The 17,784-nt window shown below is 41.8% G+C and overlaps 2 long non-coding RNA genes across 2 annotated transcripts; both read left to right on the forward strand.

Annotated features, from left to right (window-relative positions):
* Positions 1 to 13,723: 13,723 nt before the first annotated feature.
* Positions 13,724 to 15,173, forward strand: LOC134440001 (uncharacterized). The gene is made up of 3 exons (XR_010032900.1): positions 13,724 to 14,113; positions 14,821 to 14,919; positions 15,079 to 15,173. It is a non-coding gene; the product is annotated as an uncharacterized LOC134440001 (long non-coding RNA).
* A 1,266-nt stretch (positions 15,174 to 16,439) lies between these two features.
* Positions 16,440 to 17,784, forward strand: LOC134439994 (uncharacterized). The gene is made up of 3 exons (XR_010032899.1): positions 16,440 to 16,679; positions 17,391 to 17,489; positions 17,649 to 17,784. It is a non-coding gene; the product is annotated as an uncharacterized LOC134439994 (long non-coding RNA).

Below are 17,784 nucleotides of genomic sequence, written 5' to 3' on the forward strand. Positions count from 1 at the left end.
CTACAATAATAATAAAAATGCCGTTGACTGGTCTGACAGTTTGATCAGTTATTACCAAGTTCTTCACAAGACGAGGAGGTGGTACAGATCTTTCTTTTACCATTTTATTGACATTGCCATAGTGAACGCATTCATCCTCCACAAATAGATGATGGAAAGCAGGGGTGGAAAGCCCTGGGTGGGCAGTCATGGGTGAGCGGTTAGGGTGTCAGACTTGCATCCCAGAGGTTGCCGGTTCGACTCCCGACCCGCCAGGTTGGTGGGGGGAGTAATCAACCAGTGCTCTCCCCCATCCTCCTCCATGACTGAGGTACCCTGAGCATGGTACCGTCCCACCGCACTGCTCCCCATGGGGCGCCACTGAGGGCTGCCCCCTTGCACAGGTGAGGCATGAATACAATTTCGCAGTGTGCAGTGTTCACTTGTGTGCTGTGAAGTGCTGTGTCACAATGGGAGTTGGAGTTTCCCAATGGGCTTTCATATGTCAGAAAGCCTTCCGTGAGAAGCTAATTCTGGAGCTCCGGCGCGCTGGACATGGTGAAATTGTCCCCTCTCCTCCGCGAGCGCCACCACCACCAGCGCCACCGCCTGATGCATTGCATATGCCCGCACACTTCGGGGAAGATGGCGTAGAAAGACAGCGACAGTGTGTGAATTGTAGACAGAAGACACGACGTCTATGCACCACATGTGACGTTGCCCTGTGCATGGTACCCACGAGGAACTGCTACAAGTCCTGGCATATAAAAGGCCAGGCAACCAGGGAATAAGGTGAGTACATTGACATCCATGAGGAGGGCGGGGGGTGTAGTCTCCGGGCTGTAGTCATTTCTGATCGAAAAAAAACAAAAAACATAATAATTCCCACATGTGTCCGCAGGGTGCCCCAGTGAAAAGCACATTGCCTGGGCTTGAAGAGTCACAACACCTCGCACAATAAGCACAATAGCTCCAGCTATGATGACCGCCACAGCCAGGACCGGGTATCCGAGGACCGTCAGCCCGAAAACGTGTGCTAGCCTATAGATCGGCCTTTTGATGTGACTGGTCTCGGTAGGATTCAAGACATCCACATTTTTGCTGTTTTTACGTGTTTTCAGTGGATCCTTTGTCCTGGACTTTTAGTAAGACTTGAGGCAAGGTTTTTTTTTCCTGTTTCATCGGGAGAACTGCTTTCAGAGTGACATTTATTTGGATTAACATTCATTTTCTCCTTTTTTTCAAGAAATGTTGTGTTTTATTCCAAGTAGATTTGTAACAAAACATAAGAGTGCTCTTTTGACTATGTAGTGACGAACTCCAGAGTCGTAGCTTTCAAACAAGAGCACAGGTGTTAGTGTAGCACAAACAGGGATATGACTTCAACCCCTGGCGTAAAAGAAGCCAAAAATGTATAAAATGTGTGTGACGGTTAAGTGGTTAATTAAATATAAATCAAAGCTGTACGCCCTTTCTTTTTCTTTATTTTCTCTTTCTTTCTTTCTTTTTTCATTCTTTCTTTGCTGTTTTGTGTTCCTCGATTTTCCTCCATTGTCAAATCCACCCAGTCCCTGTTGCAAGCCTTCCTGTTACAGTAGGTCTACTACAGTATGTGCTGAAATTGCATCATTGTGCGGAAGGTAGGACATACAGCATGCCCATGTTATTCAGGAACAACTACTGAACTGAAATGAAGTGAGAAAGTGTGTCATTAACTCTGAGGTGAGTTCATCTTCTTACATGTATTTGTCTAAACTAGTTTAGTTTATCATTAACCTGTGTTTATCTGGAGGTAGGCTACAGCATGTATTATGGGATTAAATCGTGGTGTTTATATTGGACAGTGTATTTCCATCAGTGCAGACCCAGTGCACACTGATGGCAGTGGCACACATAAATCTTTATGAACCCTTACTCTAACCACTTATTAAAACAAGCTTCAGTCTCCCCCGTCTAATCAAACTTAGCTTCTTCAATGCAACAGTAGAATCCGTTCTCCTTTATGGCAGTGAATGCGGGACCCTTAAGCCAACCCTAGAGAAGTCCCTTGATGGGTGCTACACCAGGATGCTTTGTGCAGTGCACCAGTAGTGCACATGTAACCAACGAAACCCTGTATGAGGGAATACCAAGGGTGAGCGAGAAGATTGCTGTAAGGAGAATGAGATTTGCAGGACAGTGCCAAAGGCACCAGGAACTGCCAGCCAGCAAACTGGTGCTGTGGGAACCATCACATGGGTGCCGGTTAAGAGGACGTCCCACACTAACATATGTGGACATACTCAAGAAAGACGCGGGAGCCCAGAGTACCAGTGAACTGAAAGGATGTATGGAGAATCGGGGTCAATCGTCTGAGGTGCTTTCAGGAAACTTTGGGTTTACACTAAACTGCCTTTTTCAGGTGCGTGGTGCATTTCCACTGTTGGTTACTGTTATCTTGCTGTTTGTGGTCTATCATTGCTTATAGCCACAGGAGTGTTGTGTATGTGGAACATTTTTTTTTTACTGTAAGCACACCAAGCCCAAGCCCCCTATACTAAAATGGCCCTAGCAGTGCCCATGGACCCAAGGCCATGCAATACAATACAAAATACAATACAAAATACAATACAAAGCCTTGTATAGTCATTATACAAAATATAATAAGATTTTAAGCTTCTCCACGAGGCACACTTACCAATGGCACCCCAAGGGAGTAGTGAGGCAGGATAGTACCATGCTCAGGGTACCTCAGTCATGGAGGAGGATGGGGGAGAGCACTGGTTAATTACTCCCCCTGCAACCTGGCAGGTCGGGAGTCGAACCGGCAACCTTTGGGCTACAAGTCTGACGCCCTAAGCTTACAGCATGTGCTCATGGCATTACACCAGCATATCTGCATGATGTGGGAGACCTCTACTGGCAGAGGTCCTAAACGGCATTTCAGCAAAGGAAGATATTTCTTAAATTCATTCTTTCCTTTCCTTATATTAACAGTATCAACATAGAACTTACTCTACTGAGGATAGTTAATAGCAGTGATGAATATCATTGAATCTGAATAGTGAATCTGAATATCACAGTGATCTGAAGGTAGAGAACCGCTGTTGTAGATAATCTAAAATGGAAAATCATTAATGGGGAGAATTTCACTGTGGTCTGGAGGGGACTGCAGATCGTTTGCAGCAAATGTAGATGGCTTGCTTTGGTTTTAGAGATTTCAGAGGGTTTCAGTGTTTCAAGAAGGAGGCCGCACCTTGCATAGTAGTGTTTTTTATTGCACAAACGTGTTTCGGTGTGTGCCTTCTTCAGTGTGCAAAGCATTTAACATGAACATGAATTTAACATTTGGGCCAGCACCCTCAGAGGTTTAAATAATGAAGAGTGACGCCTGCTCCAAGAAGAAAATTGTCATAGAGGTTTCAGAGGGAAAATTAGTATATGAACAAGTTGATATTAATATGCTTTTACTGATTTCTTACATAACGTAGTATATGTGATCACAGACAAATTCACCTAGATGAGGTAAATAAAATGACACCCTATTAGATTATATATGTATGTATAGGCTACACATACATACATACATACATACATACATACATACATGATACATACATACATGCATACATGCATACATACATACATACATACATACATACATACATACATACATACATACATACATACATACATACATGCATGCATTCATACATACAGTGATAGCAGCTCTTATCTTGATGTCAGATTAGCACTGGAAAGAAGATCTCCATATGACACACACACAAGGGAGCCAACACGGGGGATTAAGGGGCCAGTTGTCCCGGGCCCAGGGGAGATGGGGCCCAGAATTGGGTCACCATTACATTATGTCTATTTGTTGAGGGGGCCTTTCAGATGACTTTGTCCCAGGCAGGCCCAGCGAAAAGCTGTCAGTGGGCCCTACCGTGGCTCAAGGGCACTGGGCTCCTACGCTGGCGACGCGGGTTCGATTACTGCCTGGGTCATTTGCCAATCCTTCCCCGTCTCTCTGACCCCAATCGGTTCCTGTCCCTCTCAAGTGTCCTGTCACTAATAAGGTCTACATTTTAAAAGACCAAACAAAACCGTACACACACACACACACACACACACACACACACACACAGAGAGAGAGAGAGAGAGAGAGAGACAGACAGACAGACAGACAGACAGACAGACAGACAGACACAGAGTGTGTGAGAGAGAGAGAGAGAGAGAGAGAGAAAGAGAGAGAGAGAGAGAGAGAGAGAGAGAGAGAGAGAGAGAGAGAGAGAGATTGAGATTCTAGCCATGGCTTAAATACTACAGAAAACATCATATTTATAAACATTGTAGAGAAGAAAAAGATAGCACAGCCACAGTCCTCCACCAGTCAACCATTTTCATATCATGTCGAAACAGCAGGTAGCACGTGGACATGTGGGCAAAAGGGTGGTTTATGCCTCGAGATCAGCGTCACTGCATCATGATGCAGTGAGCCGCGCAGTTAACGGAGTGAAGCCCCCCCCATCACGCAGGTACTCTGGGGCACCTCCCCGAAATTGTGTCTCGACGCAGGGAGCGACGGCGTGAAAGGGCGAAAATAGGTCTCTGATTGGTCCTCTCGACCAGCCTGCTCTGTCCTCGAGTCGAGAACAAGCGCTACTTCCTTGTTCTAACCTTCGTCGGTATACGGACTGTGAGCTCTTCATTAAATAAGTTGCCCGTGCTTTGTTGTTTGATTTATTTACACGAACCAAAGACAACACATGCGCTTGCAAGTTACGACGCTGAAGTTATTTGGACAGTTGAACAGTGGTTCCGAGGTCGAGGAAACATTCCGCTTCGTCCTCGACAAATGAGCCACTTCTTTGTTCCAAACTACCACTGTGGCTGCCAGTGCGATCAAACATGCACGTGATATAAAGATTTAATGTTTCATTTTCATTCTCGTCGAGTCTGTGATGCTAAAAAACAACCGACACGTCTGGTTTACTCTTTGTATTGAAGGCAGTTTCAGCGTGGAATGACATCGCGCAGACCGTGCTTCAAAACAGGGCATAAACCAAAATTAACTGCATCATGGCTGCGACAAGCTCACTCTGTGGCACAAGTAGGAAGCATAACCCGCCCTTAAGTCTCCTACAGGCCTACAGTAGTCTAGGTGTGTGAGGCAGATCCCCATTGGGGGTTTTTGGTCTATTTTGGCTTAGTTTAGCTATTCAATTTTTGGTATTATTTATTTTGTTATGCTACTCTTTTCCTGCCAACCTCCCGTGGAAATCCTGGCATCCCCTCACGGCCCAACAGGGATCCCCGGTCCCCACTTTGAAAACCACTGATCTAGTGTGTCCATCTCTGGACCTGTGGACTATGCTTCCCCCTAGTGGTGACAGTGTGTCACTGCATGACCAGTCTTGCCCAGATGGTGATGAGGCTGCTGGTGATGTGATGATGGCGGTGACGAAGATGAAGATGATGATGGTGGCGATGAAAATAATGATGATAATTATAATGATGATGATGCAGCCCATATGTTTATGATGATGCTGATGATTATAATAGTAAGTATAGTTCAGTTCAGTTTATTTGTCAAACACTTGTCCAAATCCACATAGCCTACATAGGGTTTATACACATCAGAACAGACCAGGACAAACAAGGAGAACACAAACAGTAACAAAAATAATTAAAGAAAGACATTTTTTTAAATCTATACAAGAATTTAGTCCAGTGTACTCTTATCCTGGATGTATATCTTGTGCAACTCGCAGTTGGATTACAGCAGTGATTCTCAAACCTTTCCAGACCACTTTGTCCCCCTAAAAATGTTCAGGGACCACCTGTCAACTGAATTGACAGTTGGCAGGTGCTAATTCGACACTGTTCATTTTGATGCCGATCACTTGCAGGGCCCTTTTTATTATTTTATTGCATACTCCCACAGAAACAAACATCTGGCTAGCACTTCCTCCTCTGGGAACCTTGAGTAACATTCTTAATGCATCATTATAGGCTACTTGTAGTATAATAATGATAATTATAATAACGATAATTAGACAATAATGATAACTATAATAATATATGAATACAATGTCAATGATAGTAAAGGTGAAGATAATGATGATTAAGATGATCATGATGTTTGTGATGATTTCCTTGTTGCTATATTATCACACACACACACACACACACACACACACACACACACACACACACACACACACACACACACACACACACACACACACACACACACACACACACACACACACACACACACACAAGGGTTTGGACCATGTGATATCCTTTATTGTATACCACTGATTCTTGAGAAAGCGGCTAAAACATGTCTCTGCAATAAACTGCCAATTCTGTTGAAAATAAACTACATTTTCATGAACAAAATGAATCCAGGTAAAGACACAGGGGTCTGTTACATAAATGTACAGTCGTTTGAAATATTTAAGTGTAATTGTATTACTTTTCATGGCTATAAACCTGCCCACACCCTGTAAAAACAGCTGTCCCAAGGACAGACATCATCATTTCAATTGACTTAAAATGTAAAAATCACTGATATTATTGAATAATATCACCATGATGTGAAAGTCCATATTGAAGTGGTTCTTTAGATATGCACACAGTGCGTGTAAAGCAATATTTACTACTATTTTCTGATTGCTCAAAGTGTGTCCAGCATATTAGTCACCACCGTCAGATGTTTTTAAAAAGACAATAAAATCAGGTATGCGCAAGGTCATTGTCATTACTTAGGACCCCTTTTCAAACCTTTAGATCTACTGAGTACTTCACCATCACGGAAGCTCCTGTAAGTTTACTAATTTCTCCTCAATTTCATAATTTGTTTGGACACTGGTACTGTCCCAACCATAAACTGTCAGCACCGTCGGGGGTTTTAATAGTATTATTGTTACATTAATGTTAATTATATATACTTTTTCAGAAGCGTCATGAAGCCCCTAAGAAACAGAGCGAAAACGAAGTGGCTAATGTGAGCAAAAAATGCACAAGATGTAAAAGAGTGTTTTTTTGTCTCACACCGTCAGATGTCACCACCGTCAGATTTTGTTCCGCTCATCATCTTATTCCATATTTTACTAAATTGTGCTGGTTAATGAAACATTACCAGACATGTTAGTAATAATTGTGACCCAAACTTATACTCCAGCCTCCACTGAGGTGCATTTGGAGGGTTTTTTTTGTCACAAAACCTGACGGTGGTGACATCGGATGTAGTTCACAAAAAAGCATGTGTTTTACATGTTTTTGACAAGTTTTAAGAATATGCTTCCAATAAGTATCTACAATTATGTTGAACTGTAAAAGTAATTCACTTAAATACAGCAAACTTGTTTTTTTACTTCTAATTCTGTCTGACGCTGGTGACAAAACCAAGAAAGAGCCCATTTTATGAAAAATTTAAAACATGGGGAGCTTGGCCAATACATTCACTGCACAGCCAAGACGTTCATCTATGATAATACACCTCTATATTTTGAATTTGAACAACTTTAAACCTGTTTATGCCACATTTTCAATAATCTAGGCCTACTTCCTAGAGTATCTAACAAATGAAGAAAAAACACATGCACAAATATACTGTGCACACACAAAAATAAAGTGTTTATGCTAGATGTCATTGACTTGAGAGGGCTATTTATTTTGCTAAATGTAGGTAATAATTAGGTCACTTTCACCACCTTCAGATTACTGTCACCACCGTCAGTTCTTAAGTCACCACCGTAAGAAGGAGTTTTGGACATTTTAAATGAATGTGCTTACAAAATTTTCCTTTGTAGTTGTTGAATTATCAAAGTAATAGCAAATTTAAGCCTACACGAATATTTGTGAAATTACAAAAAATTGTTTGATCTATTTAGCCATTAAGTAAGCATTGTCTGACAGCACATATTTTTAAATTAGAACACATGAAGCAGTATTAAAATAGAATGAAAGTGAATTTTCAACATTTAAAGGCGTATGTGTGAACCAAAAAACACACACAATCACTTAAAAACTCCAGATACATATGCAACCAAATCAATACACTTTTTATTGCTTTTAATTGTGTCTGACGGTGTTGACAAAAAACAAGGTATGATCGGAGAAAAACCTGATTTCTGAAAAAAAATGGAAAATGGGGAGATTGGCCTTGTGCATTTCTGAAAAGCCAAGACCTTTGTCTACGAGGATATATCATATTATTTTGTAATTCACTTTGTTTTTTCTTTCAAGATTACAACCTGTTTTAGCCACTTTCTCAAGAATCAGTGATAAACGTTTTAAAAGTACAAAAATCTGGAATGTTCAAAAATAACAGGGCAAGAGAATAGAAGATAAATCAATGTGTTCACTAACGGATTGTAACATGTAAACACATCAAGTTACATCAGGATGACATTGACCGTGGCCTTGTGATTAGAGAGTTGGCGTTTCAATCTAGCGGTTGCCGGTTCGAATCCCCCCTGGCCCCTGACCTCTCCCTACATCTCCATCCACGGATGAAGTGCCCTTGAGCAAGACACCAAACCCCACATTGCTCCAGGGACTGTAACCAATTCCCTGAAAAATAATAGTTGTAAGTTGCTTTGAATAAAGCTGAGTCAGCTAAGTGCAATGTAATGTAATGCAAAAAAACCACTCACTGACAACATGCCAATAAACCAGGTTTATGTGATGGCATAAAATACTTACAGCATGTAAATGAATGATATACTATATGATTTAGGAGAAAAAAAACATACAGCAGGTTAACATTTTCAGCTTGTACAAAATGAACTAGGCTACATCATGGATTACAAAAAAAATATTATGTGTAAATAAATGACACGAAGGATTGCAAAACAGTTAAAACTTGTAGAAAATAATCTATCAAATAACTATGACATGGCAGACAATAAAAAACGTGTTAAATTGTAAAATATTTCTAATATGTATACACAGACTACATGCAGGAGAAGGGTGTGGTGGGTTCAGACGCCGTCTTCAGCCTCCTCCACGACATCGTGGACGTCATCTCCAATGTCCTGCATTTCCATCTCCTGACCACTAGGGGTCAGCACCTCCTCCAAGTCATCATAGACGTCTTCATCTCACAGATTCTATAAGCCCAGATCAGGTGGTCAGGATTTGGCTGATTAGCTTCGCCGATTAGCAAGGCACTTCCTCGTCGCAATTCCGCCACCACTTTGCTCAAAGAGGGTGGACGCGATTGGTGGGTGCGCGAGTTTAGTGGTGGGCACACATACCTATACAGGTGTGTGGTTGTGCATCCAATGCCCGTCTTCCATATATGAAGGCTTTATTTGCAAAACGGTGTATCTCCATTTTATAGAATGTTGGGAAATTTTTCATTTTTGAACTGGGCATTCCATTGAAATGCATTGCAAAATGCATTTTATATAGCTTAAAAAGTATGTTCTCAAAATATTTGAATGGTAAGAATTCACACAAGGGTGACATGACCTCTGAACAGTCATTTCCAATAATAAAATGCAAAAGTCAAAAAATGGAGATACACCGTTTTGCAAATAAACCCTTCATATCTTTCTGGTCAATCGTAAGTCAGTCATTAACGTGTCACGTATTTGGCTGAGTAAACTGGTGGCGGAAACGACTCCATCTTTGAAGCTGAAAATTTTGTTCAATTTTGGCTGAATTCACTAGCCTAGCATTTCCCATTGAAATGACTGGAGGCGGGCCTTATTCACTCTCTCCAGTTCTTATACTACCTCCATGGCCCAGATATGCCACTGGCTGGTTTCACGGTGTATTTCCGGTTTCCGAAACGAGGCAGGTTTGTATTAATTCTATGGCAGATTTAGAGCTGTGGCAGTTCCACCCTTATCCACGTGGCGGCCCGGAGACCAGAATGAATGGAGTCCTATGGAACAAAACCCCTCATGGTGCCTTTATCTCAGTATATGATTTTTTTCTCGTGTAATTCGGGTGTTGCTTTCGAAAGACTATATATAGAAAATACCCACGGCTGAGTTTTAGATCTTTTGAGCCAGGCATATGCTTAAAAAGTGATTTTAAGTCTCTATGACGTCACATCCTTAGCAAAATGCTAGCGAGTAGTGAGCAACAAAACCGCCTCCTGTAACAAATAAAATGGACATATGTGCTTTTTTTTATTAAACTGTTTAATGAAACCCTTATTGAAGCCTCCAGAACGACATTCAAATCTGAGCTTTGTTGATGAGATCTGGGTGAAAATTAAGATTTTTAGCATCTAGCTCCATTGGGTCCCATTCATTTTGGTCTCCGATGCGCGACTAGTGGAGAACTCATTGGAACTGCAGCCAAAAACCATAGAACTAATACAAACAACTGGTACAATGGGGCTTAATAGCGAGTGGCGAGGCTGTTCTATAAGGGCTGTGTTCAACTCCAATGTCCTGCATTTCCATCTCCTGACCACCAGGGGTCAGCACCTCCTCCACGTCCCAGGGGGGGGTTCACTCACGGAACTAGCTACTAGCACAGATAGTCTAGCAGGAGATACAACACTTCAGAGAGCGCCCATAGGAATGAACGGGGGAAATTGGCTACGCTAATATGGCACGTGCTTGCATATATCCGACCTGTCCGGCAACAAGAGCCAATTGCTTGCTGAGCTGCACTGTCATTTATCAAATCACTTAAATGAAACTTCACAAAATATAAACAATCCTATCAAATTTTGGAAAACCATAAAGTCGCTTTCTCCATTAACCTCTTGTAATGATTTCACTGATCACATTGTATTGAATGATCAGCGTATCATGAATATGCTTGATATTTCGAATAGCTTTAATAAGCATTTTGTTTCATCAGGATCAATTTTTAATGAATCCACTGGGAGTGACGTAACAAATACGTCTCCTCCCCTGAGAAGAAATGGCCCAACATTTAGCTTTTCTGCCATTACACGAAACGAGGTCTTAAAGGCCCTAAAAAATCTAGATTCCAAGAAGTCTGCAGGGCCTGATGAAATTGAGCCGTATTTTTTAAAGTTAGCAACTGAGATTATTGCTGGACCTCTGTCTTATATTTTTAATTTATCCCTGGATCAGAATATTGTTCCAGATGTCTGGAAATCTGCCTTAGTTGTTCCCCTACTTAAAGGTGGTGATCCAACCATCTTGGATCATTATAGACCAATATCTAAGCTGTCAATAATTGCCAAAGTTCTTGAAACTATACTCAGTGAGCAACTAAAGGATTATCTGGCTAGGAAGTGTATTCTTTCAAAGTTTCAGTCTGGTTTTAGAAAGAATGATAGTACAGCCACTGCTACTATGAAAGTTTTAAATGATGTTACCTATGCATTAGATAGTGGAAAATCTTGTGCTGCAGTGTTTATTGATTTGACTAAAGCCTTTGACACTGTCAATCATTGCATTCTTTTATCACGTCTGCGCAGTATCGGCCTTTCTGATTCTACAGTAGGTTGGGTCTCTAACTATTTAAATGGGAGGACCCAGAGTGTGCAAATCAAAGGCTCCCTTTCTGACAAGTTAAATATTGATACTAGAGTAACGCAGGGGTCCATTTTGGGCCCTCTGCTATTTACAATATATATTAATAATCTTGGTGACAACCTATCAGATGCAGATATTCACTTATATGCAGATGATATTATAATATATCGTTCTGCACCTTCCATGGAAAGCTGCATCTCAAAATTGCAAGAAGCATTTGAAAGAGTCCAGCGCAGCCTTTTATCTTTAAAATTAGTATTAAATGACAAGAAAACCAAATATATGATCTTTGCAAGGAGCCGAAGGAATATCCCTATTCCACCTCTTCTCACCTTGCAGGGCAGCTCCATCGAGTTGGTTTCCTCTTATAAGTACTTAGGTTTTGTGTTAGAGGAGGACTTGTCTTTTAAGCTTCATGTTAAGCAATTTGTGTCAAAGCTAAAATTAAAGTTGGGGTTTTATTACAGAAACAGTCCTTGCTTCTCACAATCTGCAAGAAGGAAGTTGGTAGAAGCTACATATTTACCTGTTTTAGATTATGGGGACATTTTTTATAGAAATACCACCAAGGCACTTTTACAATCACTTGACTCTACTTATCACTCTGCTTTAAGATTCATCACTAGAAGAAAGCATTCTACGTACCACTGTGTGTTGTATGACCTAGTAGGCTGGCCATCACTAGATTTTAGACGTCATAAACATTGGCTTTTATTCGTATACAAGGCCTTAGTTGGCCAGCTCCCCTTGTATATGTAACAGTGTGCTTTTAGCCCCTTTCTTTATTTTGTATAATTGCACAAAGATGGCTTTTTATTTTGACACACCTTCGTTACACTAGACTTACAGTAGCCTTCTTCCCTCTCATGGGTGTCAGAGAAATTAGAACACAGGGAGAAGGCTCAGTCTCATTGGTTCCTATTGTAGCCAGTTAGCTTTGCATACAAACTGCAGTAACCAGCGTAGGCCAGTCCTTCATGTGGGAAAATGTATGGAATGGAAAGGGGAACCCATGCTAAATACATTGCTACTGCCATTTCCAGTCACAAATATTTTCAACAAAACATTCCTGGTAAGCACTATGACTGTTGTTAAACAATAGGCTGTAGGCCTATTGACAAATTGTTCAGGTGTGTAGTTTTACAGCAGGTTAGAAGATTTCAACCTGTACTCGCTAGCATCGTGCTAATGTTTATGGGTTTGGCCCCATAAAAATTGAGCTTTGTGACCCAGTATATAATAATCTAGTGGCGCAAAATAATCGAAACGCTACTCAAATGGGGTCTTATTATTTCTAGCTTCCAACTTAATATTAATATTTCAGGACAAAAAATTATAAAAAATCACAAAAATTATAATGGTAAAAAACTCCATTGACACCCATTCATTTCAATAGAGTCCGACTGCGTCCTGGAGGACAGGGGGCGTGTATTTACAGGGGCGTGTATTTAGGGCAGCCCTGATTGGTCCGATTCACGACGACGTCTGACGTCATTGACTGTCACGTGAAGAATGAAATATATATACCGGCGGTAAAAAAATAATAAAAATAAAAATATATATATATATATACCGGCGGTAGACGTTAACTTTAGCAGTTGGTGGCTAATGTTAGCTTAGCCTACTTAGTCAAACCGGGCTTTATGTTCCTCTCATTGCAACTTATAGTGTTAGGTCTTTCTCTGCTCTTATCGGTATCCAGATACATTCAGTAAGGGTTAACGTTCGGCGAGAAGGTCGCTACCGTGGAATAGCAGCACGACAGAGAGAATCTTTAGACCCCGACGCGGAGCGGAGGGGTCTTGTTCTCTCTGAAGTGCTGCTATTCCACAAAGCGACCGACTCGCCGAAAGTTAACCCGCTTATTATATGGATATACTTAAATGACTCACACGTGGCGGGGACATTTCTTTAGGCCTATTTAATGTTAAGATTGTTGCTGCGCAAAACAAAACAGTGCCGTTGTGGAACACCGCTAGGCAACAGCTAGGTAGCCAGGACAACAGGTGTTGTCTATCACAGCAGCTGATTAGAGTCTTGTTGAAAAGTCGCTTTAGCAGTGAAAAGTCTTGTTGCCATTGACAGCGGTCTGTTATAGACCAACCCGTCCGTTATCGAAAAATAACAGACGTGCGAACGTTGGGGAGCCCCGTTGAAATGAATGGAGCATTCGACCGATGACGTCACAACCATATAATAAATACATTTAACTGCTCCTTTGGGAATTTCGCGGCATTTTTGAAAATGATGCTCCGAGGGCAGCTTTACCGCATATCGGTAACGATATGACACATTAACTCGCTGCTCTGAGGGCGTCTTTATTGTCTACATGGTAATGCTTAGCAGCGCATGTAACCCTGCTCTTAGGGCACCTTTTCTGCAGGTTCAGGGCATATTTGATGCACACATGTACCGGTAATTCCCCACACAGCAGAGGACTCCGATGCGGAGCCGCGTTCAAGTCACCACATCCGTGTCACTGTCACATTCCTTTGGGTTCCACTTGGTGGATCAGGGTCGCCACCGTGCGCCGCCCCAAATTCTACTGTCAAAACGCGGACCATAATCGCATCCATATCTGATTCACAAACGCGGACGCGCTGTAAAATCTAACGGACGTTGGTACAGTTTTTGTTGGGGCAGACACGACCGAACAGCGCTCTCCAGTAAGTATTGATTTATTTATATTAGGTGATACACAAAGGTACAAAAAGTATATCTGAAGCTTTTATACTATCAATGCTTATTGATATTTCGTAGGATTTTGTTTTATGACTTTAAAAGGTGTATGTTAACCCTAGTTGTTTTCAAAACGAGACAGCTAGTTCATTCATTCAAAGACATGGAGAACTACATTGGCTATTGTAGTATTTCCTAAATGCTGTTAAAATATGATGCCATCCGATACATGGAGGAAGTGCAGTTGAATAAAAATTATCTACATTGTGCCCATTTTAACAGCCTTGTTTACGTTAGCTTGCTAGCCAGCTACTAGCAAACCGGTTGACTGAAGCAAACTTGTGTAAAGTTAAACGTAGGTCTAAGTGTTCAAATACTCTTATGAAACGGCTATATTGGTCTGAATTTGGCTCGTGGTACACTTTTACACGGATTGGTGATGCTCTCAATAGGTTTGGCACCAACTGTGTTTTTAACGGCACAAATCCTAAAGCGGTGGCATCATGTTTTCCTCACGTTAACGAAATCCAGGCTAATTATTTATTAGCAATTAATGGATGGCCATGAACTGCGCCCTCGTCCCATATGCTGTCCATCATTGGTGAATGAATGAAGTAGCTGGGCTCATAGTTTGATACAGATGTCCGTGGTTGGGCTACAAATATCTGAATTTGTTCTTAATCTTGTGCAACAGTAAACAGGTGGAATTACCTCTGGGTCGGACAGGGCTAGCCAGCTGTAATCCACCCTGCTACAGTGATGCCCGCCTGCCTCCCGGCTTTTACGACCAAGAGTAAGTAGGACATTGTACATCTTATAATATTCAACATCATTACTGTCACGGGATAGAGATGTGAAAGAGCGTTGTCCATTCCATATGCAATGCAATGTCTGATTGTCATCTTACGAAATTTAAATGAAAGCTCTAAGTTTAGCTCTGTTGCCTTTTCAGATCGGAGCGCTGATGTGATGTTTCCCCGTCGACTGATGAGGGAAGGAAGAGAAGGCAGCCACGACACGCGATTGTTCAACATGACAGTGAGACAGAAAAATATTGTCAAGATAAATAAAAAATCATGATGAGTGAAGTTCTTCGTCAGGTTGTGTTTTTTTCGGGATCTTGTTTAAACGGTGTCTAGGCCAGGTCTGTGTTATCTGTAGAATTAAATCTAAATGCTGTTTGTAACGGTTAACTGGTTTAGTGTTCGTTTATTGGGATTATAGCATAATAAGAAAGTAACTTTATGAGCACGGATCCAAAATGGTCCCGGCCCGGAACATCTATGAGTCCGGAATGGGTCCGTAACTGATAAAAAGTAGTGGAACCGTGACGGATGCAATAAGTGGACACGTAATGAGTCCACATCGGATGTCGCGCCTCCGAACCGGGCTCACTGCGGAGGTACGCTTCTGCGCGCGGATCCGTTGCGGGTGACAAACGGGTCCCTTTTGACTCCGCACCACTCCTCCGCGTCGGATGATAGGCGGCGTGCAAGTGGACGCCGATACGACCCCGTTTACCGGATCCGTTCCGGAGGATAGCCTCCGGATGGTGGACTCCGGGGCGGATCCATTACGGTGTACTTTTGCTGTGTGGGTCTGCTCTTAGAGCACATTACAGAGCGACCATGTAACAAACACTCTGTTCTGAGAGCAGCTTCGCAGCACATAGATAGCGTTTTGTTTCCTTGGAAACGGACGCGGTTTATGTGGTACGCATATGCTATTTGACTCGGTTTTGCACTATTATGGATGTATTTCTAATCTTGACATGTTAATGGACAATCTATGCGAATTTCATAATGTGTTTTTATGTGATATGGGAGTAAATGTGTTTACATCCCGTCTGGGATTTGTTAAACTAGCTGGCCCGCTAGTTAGCTAGCAAGTGCTAGGTCTCTACACTACATCATGTGTCAAAAGTGGAAAGATTTGCAGACACTCTATGCTGTGGATATACAACTGGTCTGTGAATGTTTTGCTTTGACAAATTGCTGATATTAAACATCCAAATCCTGGTGTTTCTTTGTTTATGCTTGGGCCATTGAGACAGATCGATTCTAATATCTATTACTTACTTGCTAGCTAACTAGCGGACTAGCTAACAAATCCCAGACGGGCGTACTGTTAACACATTTTACTCCCATGTTACATAAAAACGCATTTTGAAACTCGCACAGATTGTCCATTAGAATGTCAAGATTAGAAATGCATCCATAATAATGCAAAACCGAGTCAAATGACATACATGTATCGCTTCGTCAGTCTGTCTGGCTGGCTTCATCTCCGTTCCGTTTCCAAGGAAACAACCCACACAGCAGAGGACTCCGATGCGGAGCCGCGTTCAAGTCACCACATCCGTGTCACTGTCACATTCCTTTGGGTTCCACTTGGTGGATCAGGGTCGCCACCGTGCGCCGCCCCAAATTCTACTGTCAAAACGCGGACCATAATCGCATCCATATCTGATTCACAAACGCGGACGCGCTGTAAAATCTAACGGACGTTGGTACAGTTTTTGTTGGGGCAGACACGACCGAACAGCGCTCTCCAGTAAGTATTGATTTATTTATATTAGGTGATACACAAAGGTACAAAAAGTATATCTGAAGCTTTTATACTATCAATGCTTATTGATATTTCGTAGGATTTTGTTTTATGACTTTAAAAAGTGTATGTTAACCCTAGTTGTTTTCAAAACGAGACAGCTAGTTCATTCATTCATTCAAAGACATGGGGAACTACATTGGCTATTGTAGTATTTCCTAAATGCTGTTAAAATATGATGCCATCCGATACATGGAGGAAGTGCAGTTGAATAAAAATTATCTACATTGTGCCCATTTTAACAGCCTTGTTTACGTTAGCTTGCTAGCCAGCTACTAGCAAACCGGTTGACTGAAGCAAACTTGTGTAAAGTTAAACGTAGGTCTAAGTGTTCAAATACTCTTATGAAACGGCTATATTGGTCTGAATTTGGCTCGTGGTACACTTTTACACGGATTGGTGATGCTCTCAACAGGTTTGGCACCAACTGTGTTTTTAACGGCACAAATCCTAAAGCGGTGGCATCATGTTTTCCTCACGTTAACGAAATCCAGGCTAATTATTTATTAGCAATTAATGGATGGCCATGAACTGCGCCCTCGTCCCATATATTGTCCATCATTGGTGAATGAATGAAGTAGCTGGGCTCATAGTTTGATACAGATGTCCGTGGTTGGGCTACAAATATCTGAATTTGTTCTTAATCTTGTGCAACAGTAAACAGGTGGAATTACCTCTGGGTCGGACAGGGCTAGCCAGCTGTAATCCACCCTGCTACAGTGATGCCCGCCTGCCTCCCGGCTTTTACGACCAAGAGTAAGTAGGACATTGTACATCTTATAATATTCAACATCATTACTGTCACGGGATAGAGATGTGAAAGAGCGTTGTCCATTCCATATGCAATGCAATGTCTGATTGTCATCTTACGAAATTTAAATGAAAGCTCTAAGTTTAGCTCTGTTGCCTTTTCAGATCGGAGCGCTGATGTGATGTTTCCCCGTCGACTGATGAGGGAAGGAAGAGAAGGCAGCCACGACACGCGATTGTTCAACATGACAGTGAGACAGAAAAATAATGTCAAGATAAATAAAAAATCATGATGAGTGAA

The sequence above is a fragment of the Engraulis encrasicolus genome, chromosome 2 (assembly GCF_034702125.1).
Source record: "Engraulis encrasicolus isolate BLACKSEA-1 chromosome 2, IST_EnEncr_1.0, whole genome shotgun sequence".
NCBI classification, from domain to species: domain Eukaryota; kingdom Metazoa; phylum Chordata; class Actinopteri; order Clupeiformes; family Engraulidae; genus Engraulis; species Engraulis encrasicolus.